This window comes from Sinohyriopsis cumingii, chromosome 10, assembly GCF_028554795.1.
Source record: "Sinohyriopsis cumingii isolate HCF-2022 chromosome 10, ASM2855479v2, whole genome shotgun sequence".
NCBI classification, from domain to species: Eukaryota; Metazoa; Mollusca; class Bivalvia; order Unionida; family Unionidae; genus Sinohyriopsis; species Sinohyriopsis cumingii.
Genome location: NC_142970.1, coordinates 45,631,326 through 45,643,871, shown reverse-complemented (window position 1 = coordinate 45,643,871; position 12,546 = coordinate 45,631,326). Strand labels below are relative to the sequence as shown.

The 12,546-nt window shown below is 34.2% G+C and overlaps 1 protein-coding gene across 1 annotated transcript in view; it reads left to right on the top strand.

Moving 5' to 3' along the window:
- LOC149789967 (uncharacterized) overlaps nt 1-12,546 on the top strand; it is a 299,468-nt gene that overhangs the window by 100,148 nt on the left and 186,774 nt on the right. The window lies entirely within an intron of this gene.

Genomic DNA, 12,546 nt, shown 5'->3' with positions numbered 1-12,546 from the left:
CTGGCTATGATACTGGGTCCATGGTACTGTGGTACTGGTCCCTGGCAGTGGTACTGGGTCCATGGTACAGTGGTTCTTGGCCTTGGATATGGTACTGAGTCCATGGTGCTGTGCTACTGGGCCCTGGCTGTAGTAGTGGGTCCATGGTACTGTGGTACTGGGCCCTGGCTGTGGTACTGGGTCCATGGTACTGTGGTACTGGGCCCTGCCTGAGGTACTTGTCCAACTTTACTGTGCTACTGGGCTCTGGCTGTGATAGTGGGCCCACGGTGTGGTAGTGTGCCCATGGTGCTGTGGTACTGGGCCCTGGCTGTGGTACTGTGTCAATGGTACTGTGGTACTGGGTCCATGGTACTGGGTCCAAATGACCCTGTGAATAAATGCCAGCATTTTGGAAGGTATACAGCTACCTGTTCTAAGGGTTTTAAGTGTGGAATGTTCAAAATTGAAATCAGTGCCTTTTTGAATCCTCATCCTTTGTCATTCTCATGTCAAGGTGGCAGGAGCACCTAGGATAGGAAGTCTACTGACCACCCTTCTGTAAGGTGGAAGTCAGTCACTCCTAGTGAGTCATAGCCTGTTATGCAAATTCCCCTTGATGCCCATTTCTAATGTCCTAGTAGGACTCACAGTACTAATTCAGTTCCCATAGTAAACCTATGCAAACATCATGATATTAAAAATTCAGTAACTTTAAATTTCGAAGTGCTCATGATCAAACCTATATTTATCATAATAGATGAGACCTGGATGACAGCTCCTGTGTAAAGAAAAGGATATAAGTCATGGTATTTTCTGAACCTATATTTTTTGAAACATGTGCTTTCAATACTGCACCAAACAGTAATTTGCTAATTTCAGTAATAGGTGTTCCAAACTTGAGACTGTTAAAATACTGAAATTCCATCTATAAAACAATGTCATTATTTTTTTCAGTTACAACTAGGATAAGCTCTCAAAAGAATCTTTTTCCTATAAATAAAACTTAACATTATGAACCAATTATGGCCAGTCAAACCCATATATTCTCTATTTTATGTTCAACAATTTCCAGACTGGTTCTCATTTTTCTCTATTGTTATTACCGTGTGTCCAGTAGGTGCCAGAGCCTGGTCAGACAATGCATGCATCCTTACCACAATAAAGAGCATTAATGGTTTTACATCCAGGACTCTTTACCATACTGGACATTTAATACATTGTCCAAATGTTCAAAATGGTCTTGAAAATTATTTGGCAATTGAAGACAGGTGATTGTTTAATGAAGGGGATCTTTATGATAGGCTTAGCTGTATTATATTTAATTCGCAACCAAGTGGTTATTGCAAGGGACTCGTGACAGAAGGTAGCTGGTTCATGCCTGGATAAACTACTTTGGTATCCTTGTGTAAGGCAATTTACTCTCCTTGTTTTGGCATAGTATAACCTTTAAGGTGTTGCCATGTTGTAAAACAATTGAAAAACCAGACTTATCTGCCTTTATTTTTCTTCAAATGTGTACTGTATTTCTTAGTAATACCAAAGAATTTTGAAAATAGTACTAACAGCTGCTTCGCTAGGCATTCAACATATAAAGTTTAGTGTTAGGACCTAGGTCTGCCTGGTGTCAGGATAATGTGACTGGGTGGGACATCATGCTATGTGTCTGAGGCATGATGCCCCAGTGCTAGACATCACTATAAACTGTCACACAGCAAACATCTTAGCGATATGACTGAAAAATTGTTACGGCAATGTTTAAAATCCCAAACACACTGTTTTTCTTCCAATGTGTTCAGGTAAAAACTGATAACGACCTGAGCCCTGTAAAACTGTACTGGAAAAGAAAACTGATTTATCTGGGACAGATGTTTTATTTCTTCTGTATAAGTTTCAACTTTCAGCTGTTGATATTGTTTCAAAAATTAAGATTTTTCACAATTTTGAATATTATTTTTTATACTATATAATTCTCAGTGTTTTGCTAAATTAAAGGAATGGTGCGTGCATTTATTAGCCGTAAAGCAAAAAGTAAATTGCAAACTTTAATATTAGATATAACAATGTTTGTAATGAAAGTGAAACATTTGACTTACATTATCTCCCCCTTCTCCCTCTCTCTCTCTCACATACAGACAGACACACACATGACACACACACATACACATAACACACACCTCTTTTATCATACTTTTCATCTCAGTATAAATTATATGAAAAGATCAATGTATTATCACCAATTCATAAGTTGTTCTTTAACAAGGGGCCCCGAGTGGCCGAGTGGTCTAAAGCGCTCTCCGTTATGGATCACTGCCATCTCACCTCTGTCTTTGTGGGTTCGAGTCCAAGGCTCGGCTAACATGGGTACGTGGGAAAGCCTGCCGGTAGCTTCTCGTGGGTCGGTGGTTCTTCCCGGGGTTTTCCAGGGTTCTTCCTCCACCAGTTATACTGGCCGCCATGTATAGCCTATCTTGTACTGAAAATTGGCATTAAACCCTAGAACAACAACAACAAGAATGTTCTTTAACAGATACAGCAAAGTATTTATCTTCCGATGCTTTTTAATTTGATACTGTAATAGCTAGAAACGGAAATACCTTTATTAAAATCATTCAGATACTAAAAAGCATACATTATATCCATTTCTAAAAATTATGATTATTAAGGAATGTAACTCTTTTAAGTGTTCTAATTTTTATAGGTTTTACCACACTTCAAACTTCTGAATAATACATGATCTGTCCTTACATGCAAGTTGTTTTCTTAAAGACTTAGAAAGTTTTAATCTTTCATCCTTTACTACTCGAAATAAATTGGGCAATATGAAATCTCTTTTCCCAATGTAACAAAATATCTGTTGAAAAAATGTTCATGGATTTATGATCTTAACACCTACATGGGTTACTATTAAAGCTGGCATACATTGGCAAGGAATTAGGTCATTCTATCATTTAACATTACAGAGCAATCTACTGCAGTGTTTCATCCCAGTTTCTATCTGTAATCAGATCTGATTTGAATGTCCTGTGTGGCATTAGTTTACCTATCCAAGAGAAACACAATGCAAACTATAGTAACTCAGCAAATGGTGAAATGTCTTGTGTAATTACAACACTTTTCCACAGGGACTTTACATGGGAATGTCCAAGTATTGTATAAATACATACATGCTGACAGCATGTATACAAACATACACACAAATGTCAAAACAAGACATGCAACACCATGTTTTACTTGCTTAACAAATGAAGGAACATCAATATACCATCTTACTTAGCAAATGATAGAACACAAGAATACCATCTTTACTTTCTTAACATATGAATGAACACCAAATCACCATCTTTTTTTCACTAAGAAAATAATGGAACACCCAAAAAAAACATTATTGCTCTCATACCTTGTGATGGATCACCAAAACACCATTTTTGTCCCCTGATATGATATTGCATGGCAAGTGATGGAACACGAAAACACAGTCTTTTTTGTTTAATTAAAATATCCTTGCATAAAGATAAGTTTGAAATTAAAATAAACTGCACATAAACACTATACAGTACTCCCTCATTATAGCACTGTGCATGGGAGTCACAGAATTTACTGCCTCAACTTAGTGAGGCTGCCTTATAATGAAGTACATTATACATATAATTTTATTACCACTTAATCAAAAGGGATCCATGATCATACTTATAACAGAAACTGTGTTATAATGAGAGACCTTATAGTGAGGGAGAGCTATGCATTCAGATGCTAGAACAAGAGATTAATAATCCAATCTATATAAAGGCAGAACATCTTATGTGAAAATAAGATTTATATAACATATATAGAACTGGGTAACACAAACAATTTTGTACTGCGGTATATAGCTGTATTTCTGAATGTATGGCCATGTGTACCATGGTATCCTGTAATTATATTAAGGACAAGAAAGTTCACTTTTCTGAGGCAGGGGCCTGACACTTTTTTAATTTCCATCTGTTAATATCTGAAAAAAAATCAGTTCCTCTGATTTACAGCAAAATAACACCATATTTTATATCTATGATATTGTTTGGAAAAAATATTAATTATCTTGAGATAAAATAAAATAAAATATTTCATCTCAAAAGAAAACCACAGCCTCCTCATCCCATATAATTTAAATAGTCATTATTTTATAGTAGATGAATTTGCTATGTGTATGTTGATGGTTGCATAAGTTATAATCTAAAAACTTTAACTAAGGGAGGGATGATTACCCTTGCACTAATTAGATGACACTGTTAAGAGGTCATGTTGACGTTAGAGTGTTGATACAGCATGGAGCCTCCATTTTCTACCTATACTATTGATATAATAAACAGAGAAACTTTGAGTGGGATGCCAACATCCAGGCAAGATAGTTATCAGAGAGGGTCGGTAAACATAAAAGACACTTCAGCTAACAAGAGAATGTTAAGCAGACTTTAGAAGTTACACAAAGTTCTAGCAGAAAACAAGCTTGCATCTAAAGATCATAGAATGATTTGTAGTCTTAGAAAGGAATACATATAAGTCTTATCACATTCTGCATGGTAGTAAATAAGTAAGACATGACATGTCAATTTGTTTTTTTGTTTTTTTAAATCCAAAATTTGCCCAAAAGATGGATTTGGCCCCAATATGTTTCACAACAGTCCCATTAGGACAATTTGGCATACGTGATACATGTCACACATGTGACTGTAGGATCTTAAATATACTAATATTTGTAATATTTACCATTGCTTTAACTATTTTGTAAAATTAGATAATTTTTAAAACTATTGTGTCATGAATAATGAAAACAAGCTGTTAACATTGTTAAGTTGTAACAAGATTCCTTGTGAATTTCATTACATTTCTTACTGACGGTAACTACCAATGTATAAGTAAAGTAACAAAGTTCTGTGGTATGTATCACAGGACAAAAATATCATGGTAAACCAGTACACCATTACTACTGCCCACTGCTAATATATATATATATATATATATATATATATATATATATATATATATATATATATATATATATATATATATATATATATATATATATATATATATATATATATATATATATATATATATATATATATATATATATATATATATAATGTACACTGTATCATTGATATACCATGAGATGCATAAATGTTTCATTAAAAGGAAATGAGGCAATGCCAAGTTAAATTTTAATTAAAAATTCACATACAAGAGGTATATCAAAGTTAAAGTATATATGCTACACATATATTGTATTTTATATTGCATACATGTTTTAACACTTCCAAAGGAATTAACATCACTACAGGCAACTCTGTATTGACATGGGGTGAAACCATACACCTGTGCCACATGTGATAAACTTCAGCTGTTTGAAATCTGCCCCCATGCTGATTCTGTGTTAATTTTATCTATTCCATCAGCACCTTCATGCATTGGTTAAATATCGCTGCACAAAAAGAGAAATTCCAAATTTGTACCCCACCCCCCACCATACAATTTAAGGAAAGATACTGCCAGGATTTTATCTTTTGGGGGATTTCGCCCTTTGTCACCGAAAGAAGGGGAGAGTAGAAAAGAAGGATATGGAGTAGGAAATAGTCATAGTTCATTATTTACCTAAAACTTCAATACTCCACTTTTTTTACAGCTCTACTGAAATCAAAATATTTTTAAAAGATGTCACCTCTAGTTGTATAGCTGTTAATCTGCTAATTATTTCTGAGCATACTCTGTTCCTTATCTGTGTATGAATGTTAATCTGTGCTTCCTTCTGAAATGGTAAATGCATAGCTAGTTTTTGTCAGCTTGAAGATGATGGGAAACTGATTTTTGTGGCTGTTATTTAGAATTTTCCAGAGATCATGGATATTACCATTTGGATACATCTGCTCCAAAATAGGATTTTTCAGTAACACAAACTTGCTTCTTAAATCAGTAGTTTACTCACTGACTACTTTGCCAGATTTCTTAGCTGTTCCATAATGCTGTATTAGGGTTTTTAGTCCATCATTGTCATAGTCTGCTTTTATCTACCATGCATCATGCACCAAATATGCAGACTTTTTCTGATTTGATGAACAAAAATCGTCACTGGTACGTAAATTGACGCACCCCAATGTTATGTTTTGCTGATTAGCAAAAAACAAAGGTTTGGTCTACAAATCGTTGATGGTATTTAATTTGATGCACCCCAATATTATTCGTTGCTGATTTACACAAAATTAAGGCTTGGTCTAACTACTTTAATGGCTAGATTACAACTCTCCCAAACAGGGAAAACATGCGCACATGTTTCTTACGCTAATGTTGTCATAATATATAGGGTTACAACTGAGTGTGGAGCCTGGATCTGACCGTATGTGACCTGTAATAGTCATATCATTTGTAGCAACAGGATGTTAGAACCATATAATCACCCCACCCAAGAAAGCGGCGGAAAATAAACATGTGATTTTAATGTAATTTTAAAGTGATTCTCACGAGAAACTATTATTTTATACGCACATTTGTCACGCAGTGAAGCAACAATTTCCATTTGCTCAATTGCATGCCTTGTGTTGCTCCAAGATACTGTCAGCATTCGAGTGAAAATGGCATCCAAGGCAAACAAATTAAAATTGATCCAAAACAAAAGAAATTATCTTTTAAACTGCGTTTGTGACTGACCAATGATAAGAGTATTGTTGTCAAACCAGTGGAGCCTTCATCATCCAAAAATGAGGTAATGGTTACTCGTAAGATAAAATGGCTATGTTTTCATGACGTCATGTCGCATGAAGAATGTGATAGTGAATATGCCTTTATGTTTTGCCACATATGTACAGAGGCTAAAAAAAGACCTCCATGACCAAATATGCAAAAAACAGTAACTTTCAGAACAGAACATTGGCAAGACATGCTGGGTTGACAAACTACTGTTTGAAGATCCACAACACCAGGCAGATTTGAATGCAGGGTTACAAAAACATTCTTCCAAACAAGATTAGCAGTGAAAGTGCTATGTCTTGTGCGTACATTGGCTGAGTGCAGCAGACATCCCTTTTTTTAAATACAAATCTCTTCTTAATTTAATACATGACTTAATGGCTGAAGAAATTGATGCCATTGGCATTTTGAAGAATTCTGCCAATCATTATAACTCGGCTACTACCTGTTCAGAGTGACTGGAGAGCCTGTCAAATGTTGTTGAAGATAGTCTTATATGTGACCTGCAGAATTCGTCACAGTGAACAATAAATGCCTTGTCATATATGCTCAGATTATTTCTGATGACATGAAACCATCAACTAGATTGTTAACAAATATCAGACGCTTCTGGCAAGGGGATTGCCTCATTGGCTTTAGTCACATTATATAACAAATATTTTTGTTGTGTATTTAAACAATATAATTATTTTTAAAAACTCCTGAAAACTGATCATCGGCTTGAATAAGACTCATATGTTTGGATTTTGACTCACTGTTTTTTGCCTTGATGAGTCAAATGACTTACATGAAGCCATTTGTAGATAAAACTCTGCAGAGGTGTTCAAATAAATATCTTTACTTCTTAATTTAATTTTTTCATTTCATTCATTTCATCTTAACCTGGATATGGATTTATGGTTTTTGCAGCTTATGATTTGCAGGGCTAAATTGATTGATAAAAAAATGAAAATTGCATTCTACTTTTAAATTGTCTGTATTTTAATTAGGCTCAGTATTCTGCCCTTTCTACATTTAGTTTCGAAATACAGTTGAAAGGGAGATTGACCATCATGCCCTCTATTGTTGTGCATCCACCATGTACATCTGACTCATATTTAACAACATTTTCGGGCTGAAAATCACTCACAGGTATCTCCATTAAACAATTTCCCAGCTCCAATAATCCAATATACTTCATAACTTAAAAAATTATTGTCATCATCACTTATCACCAGCCAGTATTTGGCGAATGAAATTGTAATGAACCATGCCGGAAATCAGACATTTTGTGTTTTCTAGATGGCCTGTATTTTATACACGCATTTGTAAAACTTCCTTCATGGAGGGTTCAAACTACGCCATAACACTTATTCCAGGGCACAAGGTGCCAGTCAGATTTAGTTTAACAACCATTTTTGTCATCCTTGAAGACCCCAGATGTGAAACCACCAATAAGATTTGAACATAACATAAGTCACCATGTGACACACCGGTAGTGTACTGTAGCTTTCAAATCGACCAGATTAGACACAATCAAATTCAATGCAGAAACTTTGTATAAAATTGGTTATTAAATGATCAGTAAAGTACTTCATTATATTCATTATGCACGTGGAACACATTTGGAATGTATCCTTTATGCAGAACTTTCTGCTTGGTTAAGATAATTAGCATGGAATCAGGGGGTGGGGGCAGATTATGTACCATATCACTTTGTTTGAATTTGCAGACAGCAAGTGAGTATTCTCAACAGTCTTTTTCATTTTTACTAATAAAAACAAGTGCCTTGGACTGCAAATGCTGTTTCAGATGAATTAAACAATAATGAGGCAAACTGATAACTAAAATAACTTGTATATGGTAAGTATTGTTTGGTATCGATTCTCTTTCTCTTGTATTGATATGTGTATCATTCCAGCAAAAGTATTGATGCATCGATATATCGATGAATCACTTCACCCCAATGACGGAGGAACTGAATTCTTCACCTCCCTCCTAGTGTGTCCAGTTCTTTACAATTTTGGTTATTCACAATCATCTTTTCAAATTGATAAATTGTTTTTTCTTGTAGAGCTTCTATTTTCATCATATGGATTAAATAAATATAAGACACATATATGATTTAAACTTGAAAAAATGGTTTAAATGAAGACAGTAGAGCACTACAAACACAGGATTGTATTTTGAACACTGAGCATGCAGGCATTCGCTTACCAGCATGTATACGGAAATGAGTGAGATAAAGCTAGGCCAACAGGAGGTACTGCAAACATTTGATCTACATCATTACTCTGCTTTAATAAACATTTTTACCACCCTAAAATTGATATTATCCTCTATTCTCACTTACCCCTTTTCAGTTTGCCTGTTTGCCTGTAAATTTTACTGTCATTCATAGGTCCAGAAACGTTGTGTGAAACAGGTGAAAAGACACTATTTTTTTTCACTGATTTTTGCCCATGTCTGGCTATGATAGTCCAGAGAGAGACAGACAGACAGACATAGTCAGACAAAGAGAGAGAGAGAGATGAAAGCAGAAGGATTCTGATGAAATTCTGTACCCTTTTTAATTCATCTAGAAAATGGGCATTATTAATATATTTTCTTGTCATTTTCTGATGATGTTAATGATTAATCAGTAGAAGCCATTGCCTACTGTTAAAACAATGTTTGAATATGCATATTAATGCACCATGGGGATATATATATATATATATATATATATATATATATATATATATATATATATATATATATATATATATATATATATATATATATATATATATCTGTCTGTAAATGACATTCCAAAGATCACATAAATCTGTCCTTTATCAGCATGTTTCCTTTAAATAGAAGCAAAGTTCTGAGAATGGACTAATAAACATTGTCTCTGATAAGAAATTGTCCATCAAACAGAGGTAAAATTATATTAAGAGAAGGGACCCTAGAACCTGATGAATAGGTGTTCTTTATTTAGGGGTGCAAGTTAAGACAGATTTAACTGTTCATTCAGGTCTAAATCTTTGCATAATATTTAGAATCTGAGTTGGCCAGTTTTTATACAACTATCAAAAGGTAGAGTGTATAATTTTGTAGCTCGGTACATCTGTTCATTAGTTACTAGTTTTGTTCGTCTGCTGTTTTATACAAGTATATTTTGCCTTCTAGTAAAAAAAAACCAAATTGATTTTGGGGTCAAAGATCAAGGTCACTCAGATAAAGGTAATTGTTTTATGTGAAATAACATGTTATGTTTCATATACCAGTCATCAAACATTGCAGATGGGTTAGTCAGCAGAAGCCAATAAATGCTATTGTTTCAGGAATCAATAGATCAGAGGTCAAGGTCAACCACAGTATATTGATTTTAGTGCCTTAGAAACTGTCAGCAGACATGACTGTTAGGTTAGGTTTTGTGAAGAGCTGAAAGGCCCAGGTTGCCATGGTTTGAAAAATTTGAAGTGTTTTGCACAAAATAACATGATTAATACTGAACATACTCTCACAAAAAGTTATTGGTATGTCACAACTGATGATGCCAAGAAGCCTTTGTTTGATTGTACATTTAAAGGTCAAAGGTAAGATCACTGCAATTCACTGACATAGATAAATAATTGATTCCATCCTGTGAGTTGTGCTAAATATACCATTCACCAAACTTACTAAGGTTGGTCACACTTGATGTGACAAAGAAGCACGATGACCTAAGGATTCTAAGAGCAAAGTAAAGGTCACACAACCCTTACCAAGACAGGTGGTGACTGTTTTATGTACCATCTGCAGTACTTTTTTTGCATTTTAAGAACTATAACTTGACGTTCAATGTGAAAAAGTTAATGCTACAAATATTTTTCTTAAAAGAGGAATGATTTAGCATTTTTTGAACAAGGATATGAAAAATATTCATGACTGTCAAGGTCAGGGCCAGAAATATTGTTGGTTGATGTGGGTTTCAACAAGTAGACAAAGAGTCTGTGGGATTGAATCCCAGATGGGGCAGAAGGGGCTAACCCTTAGAAGCTTATGCATTTTAAGCATTTCTAGGACATAATCATAGCCATCTAGCTGTAAAGAAAACTTTATCTAAGAAACATTCTAGTTGCTTTGTGATTATTTTAAGGTGGGGGCATGCCAGCTCAGCCCTCCTACCCCTATTTCATTAGGTTGGACTTGAAGATAGTATTACTTTATGAAAGTTTATTTTGCAGAATTGAAGAGTAGCCTTCTACATTGTTGATGCTGAATCATAATTAATGTATTAATTATAAGTAGCCAGTCACTAATTCTCTCTCTCTCTCTCTCTCTCTCTCTCTCTATATATATATATATATATATATATATATATATATATATATATAATGCCTATGAGCTAATGGATTCTTGAGTTTAAGTGTTGTTTTACCATATGCTACAGTGCTCTTTGATTTTACAGTCTGCATTTACATATTATACATGTCTATCTGTCTACCTACCTACCTATCTATCTATCTATTGATAAATTGATTGATTGATCAATCGATCAATCAATCAATCAACATTGTAATTGTATTTACCTAACACAAATTGCAGCCACTAAAAGTGGAACAATGGTAATTAATGGTCGATAAATGGATTCTAATCTATGGATGACTTTTAAGAAATCACTCTGTTTTGGAACTATATGGTAGGGTTTTACAGATAAACAGATGTGATGTGGGATAAGCTAGACATGACTAATATTGTGACCCCCTTTTCATGTTTCTGTATGACTACTGGGAACGTTTCTCATACAGTATGATGGAGGAAAATGAAAATGTATAAATTGGCCCAGCCTGATACATTTTACATTTCAAAACAGAGCCAATGTAACCATTTACATCTCATTATGAAATAATGAGTTCTATAGTCTATCTCTGTTAGTAAAATGTATTTGAAAATACAGCCAATCATGCCATGTATGATAATTAATTAGGTTACTGTGACCTTGCTTCTCCACACAAATATCTACATAATATTAAAGTACGACTTGTAATTTGAGAATACTGCCAGATTCTGATGTTAACTAGAGGTAAGATTCAGTATGCTTCTTTCAGATTGCAAATCTTAAGTTTAGAAAAACATCTGTTGTTTGGTCAGGTACCATAAGGTAGGAGTGCTCTATGCACCCAAAACATATGCTGTAAATAATTAATGTAAATTGTACAGTTAGATTTGGTAAGGGCAATATAACATGGTTGTTCAGAGTTTGAGAACTGCATCTAAACACCAGCTAATGCCTAGTTTAAAGCATCATCTCGAGATTAATGGTGATAATCCTAAATAACATCACGAATATGTTGGTCTTTTAATCCATTACAAACATTGACCATGAAGGAATTTTTAAACAAAATTATAATATACATGTATATGGTTTATGTTGCATGTTGAAATTTATCCATGTATCTTCAGATCAAACACATTATATTCATTCATATTTTATCTGCTCACACACATTGAATTCATTCATGTGTCTTCAGATGTTGCATCAAATCACAAACATTAAATTCATTCGTGTATCATCAGGTCACATTCATTAAATTCATTTTTTTATCATCAGCTCACATACATTAAATTCATTTGTTTCAATGGATCATTCACACATTGAATTCATTCATGTATCTTCAGATCACACACATTGAATTCACTCATGTATATTTAGATCACACACATTGAATTCACTCATGTATATTTAGATTACACACATTGAATTCAATCCTGTATCATCACACCACACTTTGAATTCATTCCTATATCTTCAGATTGCATTCATTGAATTAATTCATGTATCTTCAGGTCACAGACATTGAAGTCATTTGTGTTTCTTCAGATTACACATTGAATTCA